This window comes from Pongo pygmaeus, chromosome 2 (assembly GCF_028885625.2).
Source record: "Pongo pygmaeus isolate AG05252 chromosome 2, NHGRI_mPonPyg2-v2.0_pri, whole genome shotgun sequence".
Classification (NCBI taxonomy): domain Eukaryota; kingdom Metazoa; phylum Chordata; class Mammalia; order Primates; family Hominidae; genus Pongo; species Pongo pygmaeus.
The window spans coordinates 182,733,068-182,747,263 of NC_085930.1; the positions used below are offsets into that span (position 1 = coordinate 182,733,068).

General features: G+C 37.6%; 1 protein-coding gene across 4 annotated transcripts in view; it reads left to right on the top strand.

The window, feature by feature from the left end:
• The window catches only part of NLGN1 (neuroligin 1), an 889,933-nt gene that overhangs the window by 176,527 nt on the left and 699,210 nt on the right, over window positions 1–14,196 (top strand). Inside the window, exon 1 of one of the 4 annotated variants that reach the window (XM_063662429.1) lies at window positions 1,987–2,532. The exons of the other annotated variants lie outside the window; for them this stretch is intronic. The gene's annotated coding sequence lies outside the window, so the exon portion shown is untranslated. Of the gene's footprint in view, window positions 1–1,986; window positions 2,533–14,196 lie in introns of those variants that run through there. 4 annotated transcript variants of the gene reach the window in all.

The window sequence follows — 14,196 nt, forward strand, 5'->3', positions numbered from 1 at the left end:
TAAGTTTTGCTGGACTTGTAAATTTCTGCCAATTTCATGACTGGGAAACAAAAATCTCATTATTTTGAATTGCATGTCTCTAATAACTAGGGGGATTGAGGACCTTTTTCAGATGCTTATTGGACATTGAGAATCTTTTTCTGTCAATCAACTATTGATTTCCTTAACCCATTCTTTCCTATTATATTTTTTATCTTTTATAAGACCCTTTATGTACTTTGGATAGTAATCCTTCTTTGATTATATGCATTGCAAATATCTTTAATGAGTGTACATTTTGATGTATATAATTATGTTATTTTAATATATCAAATTTAATATTATTTCTTTATGGACTTTGGCTTTTTTATGTTGTTTAGTAAACCCTTCTGTTCTCATCTACCCAAAATCATAAAGCTATTTCCCTCTAAATGTTGTAAAATTTTGCTCAGAATCTTTAGGTCTTTAACCCACCTTAACATACATACATGTGAAATTGCAATCTTGTATTATCATTATTTCATATGGCTAATTCAGTGTCTGAATATGTTATCTTCCCTCAATGCTTTCGAATGTCACCAGTTATATATCAAGTTTCCACAAATCCATGAATATTCTTCTGGACTTTCTATTCTGTTCCATTGGACTAGTTTCTAGCCCTGAACCAAATCTGCATTGCCTCAGTTACTGTTATTTTATGTTAAGCCTTAATAGTTCATATGGGAACTTCCTGAACCTTGTTCTTCAGATTGTATTGATAATTTCTTACCCTTTGCCCTTGCAAACACATTTTAGAATTAACTTTCCAGCTTCCACAAAATATTGTAGTAGAGTTTATTAATAATTACATTAGTTCTATAGATTAATTTACCGTATTGATTCTCCCATCCAGGAACATGTATATTTGTTGATTTATATGGGTTTACCCCTTAGTGTTAATAGATAAATTAGCTGTGGGCCAAAAAATGATGGCCCAAAGTCACAAAGCCAATTAATAGCAACACCAGTGGTAGAAGAAAGGTCTTTTGACTCCTTAACAGCTTGTACACTAAAAAGGCTTAATTATTTAGTCAGTTAAGAAGGAGTATCTTGGACTCCTTGCAGCTACAGAACCCGTCACCATAAAAGAGAATTCAACTTCTCTGGTTTACTAGGCCCAATTTGTGTTTCAAGCCCTCAAAGTGTGATTAGAGCGCTTGGGAAAACAAAGTCCTGAAATTCCTTGCATTGACTCTTTCTCTGGAGCCTGTCGGAAATGCTAGGGGTAATCTTGAGGTCATTGAATTTCAAAGCATTCAGGTAAGCAACATTGAGGCCTATGTAATGACTCTTAGGTCTTGTTCTGTGACCACAGGCTTACAGGAGCTATCACTTGCTTTGCTGAATGAACACTAAACATCCCAAATGAGTAAGAGATTGTCTAAGAATACACACACACACAATCACATTCCTTTAAAGGAAATAACATTTTAAATGTTTTTCCAAAAGCAGCATATCTCAGGAAGAGTAAGGCTTCTTCTAGATCGATAGTTATTAAAGAAACAAATACAATTGCTTTGAAATCACCGAGTTGCCTCAAATTGGCATTTTGGCTACTAACTGCCATTGGGGAAATTTTTGTAGACAAAAAAAAATAGAATCCAGAGGAGACAGAAGCACAGAAGATTCAGTCTTTAAACATAAAACAAAGAAACATCAGATGCTATATTCAAGTAGTCATATACTATTCATGTTAATTGCAGTTCAGCCTTCTTTAACTACTACAGTAGCCAGTTACCTAAAGGGGCAGAAAAAAAAAAAAGGTGAGGAGAGGGGATGGGAAAAAAAGTGAGATCCCTGCAATATCGCCTCGAGCCACTAGGGGTATCTTTGTACCATTTTTCATCCTGCACCGATTTGGAGTAGAAACCTATATTAGGGTAAAACCAGGGTCCTCGGCATTTTTTTTTTTTTTTCGAGGAGTGCACCCAGAATCCAAAAAAGATTTTTTAAAAAAGAAAGAAAGAAACCAGAGTTTTTTTTCAGTCACCCGAGCAGGGTTATGAAATTGTTCTTCTGGACATCAGCACCGGGAATTCATTTTTGAGGTCAATTTCCAATCGAGATAAATCTATTGGATTAGTAGGATTATCTGATTGCAGCCGAAAGAAGTAACGTTGTTTGATCATTTGTATTTCTTGCCTGATGGTCGGATTTACATGGAGGTGGCTTTGGGTCCCCAGGATTCTGGATCGTGGTTGCATCTCGAGAGAAAAAAGGATCAATCGACACGTTTTGGAAGTGTCCGTGGGTGAATAAAAAAGGAGGGGGGGGGTGCAAAACTGGGGTTGCGGATGCTTAAAGCAAAAAAAGAGAAAAGGAAGCGTCTTCATTCCTGAAACAAGAATTACCGGGTGCTCGAGATTTCAAAAAAGCGTCTAGAAACTGGTAAATACTTGGACCATTTCAGCTTGAATTTGACGGCGAAGTGTTGTACAAACCGTCTCCTTGAATCATTGCAAAGGGACCGGGGAAAGATGAGGGGGCTCCCTCTGTGGATTTATCTTGCTGAGGGTAAGTTTGTGGCTCTTTTATTGGGAGGGGGCTGCCAGGGTTTTGTGCCACTGCGCGGAAGGTGATGCGGACGCGGTGCCTGTGAAATGGAGAGAGAAAGGGGAATGTAAAACCACCTCGCGCATCCCCGGGGGGATCGCTAGGGAGCTACCTAGATCGAGCTAAAAGCCTGATTTTTGTGGCGTCGGTGGGGGAGCCAAGCAGCTCTCCAAGCTCTCAACTTTGCATTGAAAATCTCTCAGTTGGGAGATGCTTCCCAGATCCAGTGCTTTCTCCTAGCAATACTTTAAGGAGAGGAGACAGCGGTGCCTTGGAAAACCTGCATGTAGAGCGGAAAAGCCCAAGTAGAAATCGCTGGTGCTTCGGCCGCCGTTTCGGCGGCTGTCGTGGCTTCTAGGGGCATATTTTGCAGGGGGAATTGGCTGTTTTCATGTTGTCTCCTCCCCCACCCCTCTCTTCCTACCCCTTCCCGCTTCCCGCTTCTCTCAACCGGACACTAAAGGGTTACAGGGTCACTGCACCGGATAGAGACACTAGAAGTGGGTGGCTGGCCACACATGTTGTCTTGTAATTCACTTGCACGACTTTCCGTAATACAAGTCCAAGGTAACTTTCTTCGAGTTGGAGCAGCCCAGGAAGACGTTGCAGGCTTTTTGCCGAGGGCCCAGGCTAGCGAGTGCGCCAGGCAGACGGCTGCATTTCTGATGCATTCCTGCCCTGCCTGCCTCGCCACTTACTGGCTTTTCTTTCCGACTGAGCGGTGCGCGCGCGTTCCCAGACATTTTCTTGCAGCTGAATTCAGGAATTTTTTCTTTTTTTAAGAATTTTGTAGCTCCCAAGAAAAACTCATCTTTATTTGCAGAAGGAAATCAATTTCAGCAGCTATAATTAATCACTCAAATCAGTGAATATGAATTGACTCAGGCAACTAAAAGTTGCTTTGGAACCCAGAAAAGCATATTATTCTGAAGTAATTTTGGAGTCCACGTAGCTTCAGAACAATTGCATACAAAGAACTGATTTATTTGAGGGATGTATATAAATGTGTTCAGTAGGTTAACGAATCTGAGACTTCAACATCACAATTTTAGTTGGCTTTTTTTTAAAAGCCAATTCGTTAAATTTTAAACTTGTAGACATTCAAATGCTTTGGAATAAAATGGAGATGGATAAAAGATAAAACATATATTTTGTATGTTCTAATCTTTAGAAGAAAAGTGCTACCTTTTTTCAGGGATTTCTGGTTTACAGGTTATGAAGTGTATGCAGATACTTTTGTGGTTTTACCACTGAAGTCTGTTGTGTGTGAACTCATCAAAAGGCAACTCTTCAATGTCATCTGAAGCACACTCATTCTCTAGTACTTTTTTTCAGGAATTCCAGATACATGCGACATTCTGATTATTAAAAGATTAGTCTAACCAAACTTTCTTCCTGGATTTGTGTGTGTATGTGTGTTTCTGAAATCTAATTTTGAAGCATGCATATGAGATTTGTTTTTTAAAGATGAAATAGCAAAATAAAAAACTTTTGTCTCCCAGGAATTCTAAACTGGAAAAGATAGATATTTCATATTTCAGTAGACATTGTGTAAGCTTATTTAGAGATTATAGAAATAACAATAAATAGTTTCTGCAAACCCAATTGTTAGTTTTAAGGTGATATCTGAGAAGCTAGGTTAGTCTCTTTTTACTCTGCTGTAAGTCACGTGGTTCATGTGCAGGCTGAGAGTAGAAGAATGGATGTTCTGTGTATTGGCACAGTCTAGCCACTGATCCTAGCCACACTGTCTAATAGTGTTTAAAATATTTTCAAAGTTTAAACGGATTTTAAAAAGACAGCTAGCAAATATCATTAAGTGGTAACAGCAAATAAGTAATGAAGGTGAGTGGTAGGTGGGTTGGAATTTCTCTTTTTTAAGCTAATAGAGAATATGGCTGTTGATATAAAAATAGATGGATAATTTGAAACATGAAAAAGAAGGTCCTTTTAAAATTGATTTGCATATTCCAAAACCATTAAATCAGTAGTCATTGCATGTGCCATAGTATTAAAATGGAAGACTTAACTGAATGTGCCTTTGTAGTGCCTGGAAAATATATTTCTGTCAGAATAAACAATACTTTCTACTCTCCTATTATATTCTCTTTTGTCAGTTAAAATGAAAACAGAGAAAGTGACCTACTCTTTGTTATAATCTACTTGGAGGGGCTGTATCCTTTGTTTCTACAAGCAGTACATACACAAAACTTTGGTAAACATTGTAGGTAGTGAATCCACTTTGGAAAGCCAATAACAATGGAAATAAGTATATACAAAACTACACACCAAAAATTTTTTAAAAGTTGTGGCCAGTAAATGAAGAGCAAGCTACCCAGTTAGATAAATGCTCTCCCTAATAGAGTGGATGGTTCTAAGAACTATTGAAAAACCTGAGGCATGCACTTAGAAAATTAATTCCATTTAGCTCTATCTTACCCAATACATGTTTTTGGTCCTAATTATTAAAAAGAACATGGTAGCCTTGATGAGTTGTGAATTTTCTATCAGAGTAACACAAAATGTGGTAGTTTGGGGTAAAGAGATGGAAGCTGTCAATTAGCCCTGGAAATCTGCAAGCACAGTTTCTGATATCAGTGACAAGAAATAACATTGGATTCCCCTAACTTATCACTATGGAAAAACTGATGTTGCATTCACTGGAGTTTTGCTTGACAGCTGCACCTGTCCCTCAAAAACCTTTTATGTATTGCAACTGGCCTAACATTCAGGACAAGCTAACACATTTGCTATAGATTCTTTCTATGATTTTAAGATGATTAACTACATTAAATGTTATTTTACGTTAAAAAGAAGTTAGCAACACACTCTTAGTTAGAAGCAAAGTGATAAGGGCAATTATTTTTAAATGACTTGTTGAAATTTAACACATGACACTTCCAAGTGCAAATCTTCCATCTCTTTTGCTTTATTGAGAAATAAAAAAGAACAAAAACCAACTTTCAATTAATTTAAAATTTAAGTTTTTGACATATTGAATTTGCCAAGCATTGAAAAATATCAAATTTGTGAACACTCATGATGAGTCTAAGGTTTTTATTGCTTTTTAAGAGATAATTTAAAACATCATGAGGTAGCTAACCATATAATCCTGTGGGATAACAACATTCTGTTTCTAAGAAAATTATTTCTAAGAAAAATGATTCCTTAATAGTAACACATTTGCTGGTCACTTTTGTTCTGTTATTAATGAAATAATGTTGATAATATCAAATATTACTATATTGGTATAAAATGATCTGAATAATCTCTGCCTTCAAGAGTCATCCTCCAAACAAAGTAAAATCAAACAAACAAAAATCCCCACAGCCATTTGGTAGCTAACCTGTGTGATAGAGAATGACTGTCAACTCGAAGCTTAAGTGAAGTCAGGGAAAACTAGTGAATCATTCCAGGCATTTGAAATTATTAGACATTAAACTTTTGGGGGATTTTTATATGAATTCTTTTTATAACAGTCAGTATAATCTCTTCTGTGCCTATTTCCGTTGCATGTAAGAGAAATTCTAGTCAATGGTAAAACGCTTTACTGCTGCCATTACTGCAGACTTTATAGATCAGAGATGTGTCAGCATGTTAGGTTTAGCAGTAATGCCTCTTTTGTGTGAAACCTTATGGGCCTTGCAGGCACTCTGTCATCCTGACACTTATAAAACGTTCAAGTCCCCATATTTATTATTTAATTTTCTTCCTATATATAGCAACAGAGCACTTCAATATATGAATGTGTAGTCAAAAAAATGACAGGCAATTGTGGATGGGACTAATGAGTTTTAATAATACACATATTAGGGACTGCTGAAGGAAGTTTAATTAAGAAAAACAAGTTGAGCATGAAATTCATTTTGGAACAAATGCAAGTTAAGTTACTACTACAGATGTAAATTCAAAAACCACAGTGATATATCACAGGAAATTAAGTTCCAGCCTGAGACTAGATCTAACTAATGCAGTTGACATCTTAGGACTTAGCTTCAAGTGGACAAACTTTGATTTGACTTATGAAACAGAAGAATATGTACTTTTTTCACTTTCTCCTGGTTTGTATAGAAATTTTAGTTTAGTATTTTCACTGCGTATCCAGCCACACTTTATGTATATAATATTAGTTCACTTGTGACAGGCCACACAGTAACTTTTTCTTTTTCTGTAGCCTACTTTTCTAATGCTACATATGCTTACAATTAGAGCTACCTGCTGAGGCCCGTGCTATCTCTTTGGAGGTGCTGTAGGTGGTGCTTCATTAATAGAACTACATAGTCATCAACTTTCCTCTACCTATAATTCTGTTTATGTTTTGCATAATTTAGAAAATAAATAGACTAATGTGTTTGCTTGCTTACTTTTATTTATTTATTTATTTGATGGTGGCAGTGCGTGTGGAGGAAAAGCAGAAGTTGGGGAAGAGATTGAATATTGGGCAAATATTTTCTTAGAATATGATTTTGTTATATTTTGCCTGTATTGAAATAACACAGGCACTTTCTATAAAGAGTAAATAATCAGGCAATGATATGAAGGTCTTATTGTATACATATGGTTCTCAACAAATGCCTATTGGGAAATATCCAATTGATATACTGTTTTTTATACCAATGTTTGTCGTCAGTTTTGTGTAACCATAATGATTCATTTTTCTTCCCTGACACACCCAATGAATGAGAGATCTACAGGAGAAGAAAAGAGGTTACTTGTAATGTTTGAAAATTGTCATTGCTTTTTAAAAAATAGTCACAATGAATACTCTCATATTGTCATATAGAATACTTTCTGTGCTTGGAAGATCAACAAGTTCAAACATGTAATCAAGTAATATTGATTTGATAAAATCTAACTTGAGATTATCATTAGTATAAGTTTTTTCCATATGACAACCACCAGTTCTATGACAGAACTGACCAGAAAAAGTGATTACAGCATAGAACGTTGTGAATATTGTGAATGGTTGTCACAGTATTCACACCTTGAAAATAAAACTTGAGCAATTTAGTAGTTAACTATAGAGCTAAAAGGAATAAAAGTTCACTTCAGCAACCATTATGTTTCAAGTCAGTGCATCTGTCATTTCTAATTTAAATCTGTATTACTTACTGTCCAACACTTTACACACAAGTGACAGTGTTATCTATTCTTTTTCTTATGGGTAGAAAAAGTCACCAGTTTCATTACCTGTTTAACTGTGCCAAGTGTTCTAATACATATGTTACTACAAGATTGATGCCAAAAGTCCCTGTTATTTTACGCCATGGTCTTTAATAACAACATCTAAGAAGGAAAGCGTTTTTTGTTTTGAAGGAATACTGTACTGGTAGTCTGTATAACCTCCACCATAGTAGGGATTTTTGTCTGATTTGTTCGGAGCTGAGTGTATTTCTCTTCATCACCTAGAACAGTACCTGGTACATAACTGGAGATCAATAAACATTTATTGAATGAATGAATGAAAATCGACTTGTGTTCTAGCCTTGGATGTTAGTAACTAAACATGTAACCACTTTATGTAATGAATACCTGGGATCTTCATTTTTGCTTTTTAAAAAAATGTATAATCAGTAGTTATTTGAATTGACAAATAATTTTAAATAATGTACAAAATTCCAAAGGGAGGAAGGATTCTATTCAAAAATTGAATATTAATTAGAGACAAATAGTAATTGAAGCTTTTCAGTGATTTCATATGGAGTTTATATACTTCACTTTGATAAATTATTTGATCAAGACTTACAAGTATAGTAGGATTATTTATATTGTTATAATTTACTGAAGGTACATTAGAGCTATTTTCTTCCATGAAAAAAATGTGATATCTCAGGGAATGTTGGAATTACTAAAAGTTATTTCAAACAGGTAGAACATGAACAATAAGACAAGATTTAAAGTATAACGGTTTGGGATTTTCGTCATTACTTAAGATCTTTTTCCATTTTGTAAAACTTTATAATCCCATTCTCCCTATTATAAAATTTGAATTTAAATGGTGACTTTATTTGGCAACCTATATTCCATGTGTATATTACATTTTTGTTAATGTTCTATTCTATTCATTAATATGTTGATATACTATTTGTGTTACACAAATGGCCCATGAACAGGGCATTATTTTGAAGTTTGTTATTGTTATTAGTACTAATATAACTTTTATATGAAGGGAGAAAATGATGTAGATATATAAAGAAGATTGCTAGTGTGATATTCTTTCTCCTTTGGATCACTGATTGAGCTCTAAGCCAGGTCAGGAGTGACAGGAAACCATTATTGCTGTTTGGTGCCTTATGTGAAAGGCGTTGGTGGTCTTAGTCCAGTTCCTAGTAGACAGCTACTCCTTAAACAATAGTCACTATAGTATTTGCCAGTTCCAGCAAAAGCCTGGGACTGAATGGACACAAAGGTTTAACTACCCTCTCTCTGCTCATCATCCTCCAAGGGGTCAAGATTGACACACCCTGGCACAGGGCCATACTCAAACTTAGCACTGCCTCTGCCAAAGTCGCAGCTATTCTCTGGCAACAAGGGATTTTTTTAACTGGACTTTAATTAAGCAGGGAACCAGGAATGGCAATTTTCCACTCTTCCCAGGCATGAGCAACTCACTACAAACAAACATAAGCTTAAAGAATGAGTTGAGAATGTAGCACTCTTTTTAGGTTGTGCTAGCTTCTCTACAAAGATACTAGCAGGCATAATTAAGTTGCTTCTGGAAGCAATGACTTGTGACCCAAAGGTGGCCCCTTCCAGACAAAAGCATCAACTTAATATCAAGGGAAGTAATCAGCTTTACCAGGCTGTCTCTTCTGAGCTCTCGAGTGATTATTCATTTTCTTCTGTGGGATCACAGGGTCATCAATTGGTTTTAAAAATGTATCCTGTGGTAGTTTACATATACATTAAAACTATTGCCCATGATTTTTGAATAACATTCTGTCTCATTGATTTTTGCCCCTCTTGCCCCCTTCACCTTCCTGTTCATTTGGAAGTCAGGCTTCCTAAGTAGATTCTAGATTTAACAATTAATATTTGGAGATTACACCTGAAAATAGTTTCAGAATAAATAGAAAGTAAAACTGATATAGTTAATGTTAATTTTTTTTTCAGCCCTCCTTCTCTTCAGAATAACAAAATAAAGAAGAAGCTATCTAATATTTAGCCATTAGTTGTAATGATGGTTATAGCAGAAATACTCAGTTTTGTAATGCAAAAGACAATGCTGTCACCTTAATCTTTTTCTCTTTTTGTTGTCAGAAAAGCTATTATGGCATCTTAGAATCTTATTGTATTTTCTTTTTTGCCACACAATAATGGAATTAGCTGCCAGTCTGTATGGATATCTATGCACACTCCTACATGATGAGAAATTTCCATTGTACTGTAATTTGTTTCCACCTCTTCTATGTTTCATCCCCCCTGGCTGCAAGTTTAATTAAGCTAATGCCTTCACAGAGGTCAAGCATCACAGATGGATAAATAAAATCTGAGGGTTGTGTTAATTGATGAAAAATAGTGTAATGAATTAATGGGTCATTCATTCAAGAAATATTTTCTGAGGACTTCCAATGTAATGCATTGTTCTGGGGATGGTGGTTAAAAATCAACAATTCAAAAGACACACCCTCTACTCTCAAAGTGTAAGGGTAATCTGATCATGTCATTTGTATGATTATAATGATTCTCATCATACTTTGGATAAAATCTCACACCCCTAAAATGGCCAACTCAAATTCTTGAGTTGTCGTATCCTTTCTCCTTTCCAGTCTGATGGGCTACCCTTCTCTCAGTTCACAGTGATTTCTTTGGAAAGCCCCAACCTCCACAGCATTTGGGTTTCCTGTTACTTCTGGCACATTCTATACCCTGGTTTTCAATTGCCAACTCCTACTCAATCTCAGACCCCAGTGTCCAGATTAATTCTTCAGGAAGATCATCATTCCCACTTCACATTCTTAAATCTCCCCTAGAAATACCCTGCATTATCCTTCTTGGTATAGTATTTATTACTAGATAGCTCTCTGTGTAATTGACTTACTTAAAGTCTATCTTCCCCCAGTGAACTTCAGTCTTTTTAAAACAATTATTTTCAATTCAAGGGTACAAGTGCAGATTTGTTATATAGGTAAACTAGTGTCATGGGGGTTTGTTGTACAGGTTATATCATCACCCAAGTACTAAGCCTATTACCCAATAGTTACTTTTTTGTCTTCATGAATGTTAGCGCCATTCCTCTCCTGTTCATGTTGTCTTCTCCAGTGCCTAGTACTATTTGCCAAATATAGGAATGAAGATGGAAACTGAGATTACAAATTACTGTGGAAAAAAGTACTGTGTGTTTAGTTGCAAAAAATGTAATAAGTGTTTTGAGAGATAAAAGAAGGGAGTATTTTTATGACTTGAAGGACTAGGGAAGGAAGCCTTATTGACTTTTGAGCCAGGCCTTGAAAGGTACTAGCTGTGGTCCCTCCAGGAGGAAACTGATAGGAAAAGCATTCTCCAGGAAGAACAATCTTGGTGAACAAGTTGGGCCCAATGAACTGAGTGCTGCTTCCAGTGCTGTGCTGTATTAGTCTGTTTTCATGCTGCTGATAAAGACACACCCAAGACTGGGAAGAAAAAGAGGTTTAATTGGACTTAGAGTTCCACATGGCTAGGGAGCCCTCAGAATCGTGGCGGGAGACGAAAGGCACTTCTTACATGGTGGCGGCAAGAGAAAATGAGGAAGATGCAAAAGCAGAAACTCTATTGATAAAACCATCAGATCACATGAGACTTATTCACTACCACGAGAACAGTATGGGTGAAATCACCCCCATGATTCAAATTATCTCCCACTGGGTACCCCCCACAACACGTGGGAATTGTGAGAGTACAATTCAAGATGAGAGTTGGGTGGGGACATAGAGCCATACCATGTCATTCTGCCCCTGGCCCCTCCACATCTCATGTCCTCACATTTCAAAACCAATGATGCCTTCCCAACAGTCCCCAAAAGTCTTAACTCATTCCATAATTAACCCAAAAGTCCATAGTCCAAAGTCTCATCTGAAGAAAGGCAAACCCCTTCCAGCTAAGTCTGCAAAATCAAAAGCAAGCTAATTACTTCCTAGATTCAAAGAAGGTACAGGTAATGGGTAGATACAGCCATTCCAAATGGGAGAAATTGGCCAAAACAGAGGGGCTACAGGCCCCATGCAAGTCCAAAATCCAGCAGGGCAGTCAAATCTTAAAGCTCCAAAATAATGTCCTTTGACTCCAGGTCTCACATCCAGGTCACACTGATGCGAGGGGTGGGTTCCCCTGGTCTTGGGCAGCTCTACCCCTGTGGCTTTGTAGGGTCCAACCTCCCTCCTGGCTGCTTTTATGGACTGGCATTAAGTGTCTGTGGCTTTTCCAGGTGAATGGTGCAAGCTGTTGGTGGATCTACCATTCTGGGGTCTGGAGGAAGGTGGCCCTCTTCGCGCAGATCCACTAGGTGTTTCCCCAGTAGGGACTCTGTGTTGTGGCTCTGATCCCACATTTTCCTTCCACACTGCCCTAGCAGAGGTTCTCCATGAGTGCCCCGCTGCTGCAGCAAACTTCTGCCTGGGCATCCAGGCATTTCCATACATCTTCTGAAATCTAGGTGGAGGGTCCCAAACCTCAATTCTTCACTTCTGTACACCCACAGGCTCAACACCATGTGGAAACTGCCAAGGCTTGGGGCTTGCACCCTCTGAAGCCGTGGGCTGAGCTGTACCTTGGCCCCTTTTAGTCATGGCTGGAGCAGCTGGGACGCAGAGAATCAAGTCTGTAGATTGCACACAGCACATGGACCCTGAGCCTGGCCCACAAAACCACATTTTCCTCATAGGCCTCCAAGCCTGTGATGGGAGGGGCTGCTGTGAAGACCTTAGACATGCCCTGGAGACATTTTAACCATTGTCCTGGGGATTCACTTTTGACTCCTCGTTACTTATGCAAATTTCTGCAGCTGGCTGGAATTTCTCCTCAGAAAATGGGTTTTTCTTTTCTATGGCATTGTCAGACTGCAAATTTTCTGAACTTTTATGCTCTGCTTCCCTTAAAAAATGGAATGCCTTTAACAGCTCCCAAGTCACCTCTTGAATGCTTTGCTGCTTAGAAATTTCTTCTGTCAGATACCCTAAATCATGTCTCTCAAGTTCAAAGTTCCACAAATCTCCAGGGCAGAAGCAAAATGCCACCAGTGTCTTTGCTAAAACATAACAAGAATCACCTTTTTTCCAGTTCCCAACAAGTTTCTCATCTCCATCTGAGACCACCTCAGCCCAGATTTTATTGTCAATATCATTATCAGTATTTTTGTCAAAATCATTCAAGTCTCTAGGAAGTTCCAAACTTTCCCACATTTTTCTGTCTTCTTCTGAGCCCTCCAAACTGTTTCAACCTCTGCCTGTTACCCAGTTCCAAAGCTACTTCCACATTTTTGGGTATCTTTTCAGCAGTGGCCCCACTCTACTGGTACCATTTTACTGTGTTAGTTCATTTTCATGTTGCTGATAAAGACATATCCGAGACTGGGAAGAAAAAGGGGTTTAATTGGACTTACAGTTCCACACTGCTGGGGAGGCCTCAGAATCATTGCAGGAGGCAAAAGGCACTTCTTACGTGGTGGTGGCAAGAGAAAATGAGGAAGATGCAAAAGCAGAAACCCCTGATAAGACAATCAGATCTCCTAAGACGTATTCACTACCATGAGAACAGTATGTGGGAAACCACCCCCATGATTCAAATGATCTCCCACTGGGTCTGTCCGACAACACGTGGGAATTATGGGAGGTCAATTCAAGATGAGATTTGGGTGGGTACACAGAGCCAAACCATATCATGTGTGTTACCTTCCAGTAGTATTGTTTATTCACAAAATTAGTTTACTACCAGGTATAACGTCTACCATGTACTCATGTTTTACTCTTTGTTATTTTAAAAAATATTTTATTGGTAATTTTTTTTCTCCAATTAATGTTAAGTTTTAGTTGGCCTTTTCTTATTAACATTCTATTTTCTCTCTCTTTTTTTTTTAATGTTATTGGAGAGGTACATTTAGTGTGGAAGTAGCCCAAGGGTAAAGAGAACAAATAGAACCATTTATATACTCTGCAGAGAAATGGGGAATATCATGCAACTCTGGAATACTATTGAGGGCTGCCCACAATTTCTCCCAGAAGGAGGTTCTGGGCAAAATTAAGAAGGAGGCAGCGTTTGTCTTTAGAGAGTGTTAATTCTTCAGCCTTATCTCTTTCTATTTGTTGAAGCTTACTGCATCCATAAAATGTGCTCTTGTTTTATTGAAGGATGTTACTGTGGCTTTGTGTTTCTGACTTCAATTTAATTATCTGTTACAAGGAGATGATAATGATCTCTATCTCATGGTACTCAGAGACAATAAAGGAGATGATGCAGTTAGCTCAATGTTTAGCCCCAGTACTTACTCATTTGGTGCTTGTCATTAATCCAGTTATTATTAAATGATGCTCATGGCAGAGTAAACTTGTCACCACTTTAGTTCTCAATAGCCTCATGTTAATATGGCCATGACATGGGTCCTGGCATCCCTTGGAACTTCTCCGTGATCAAGATCTTGAACTTTTGATATTC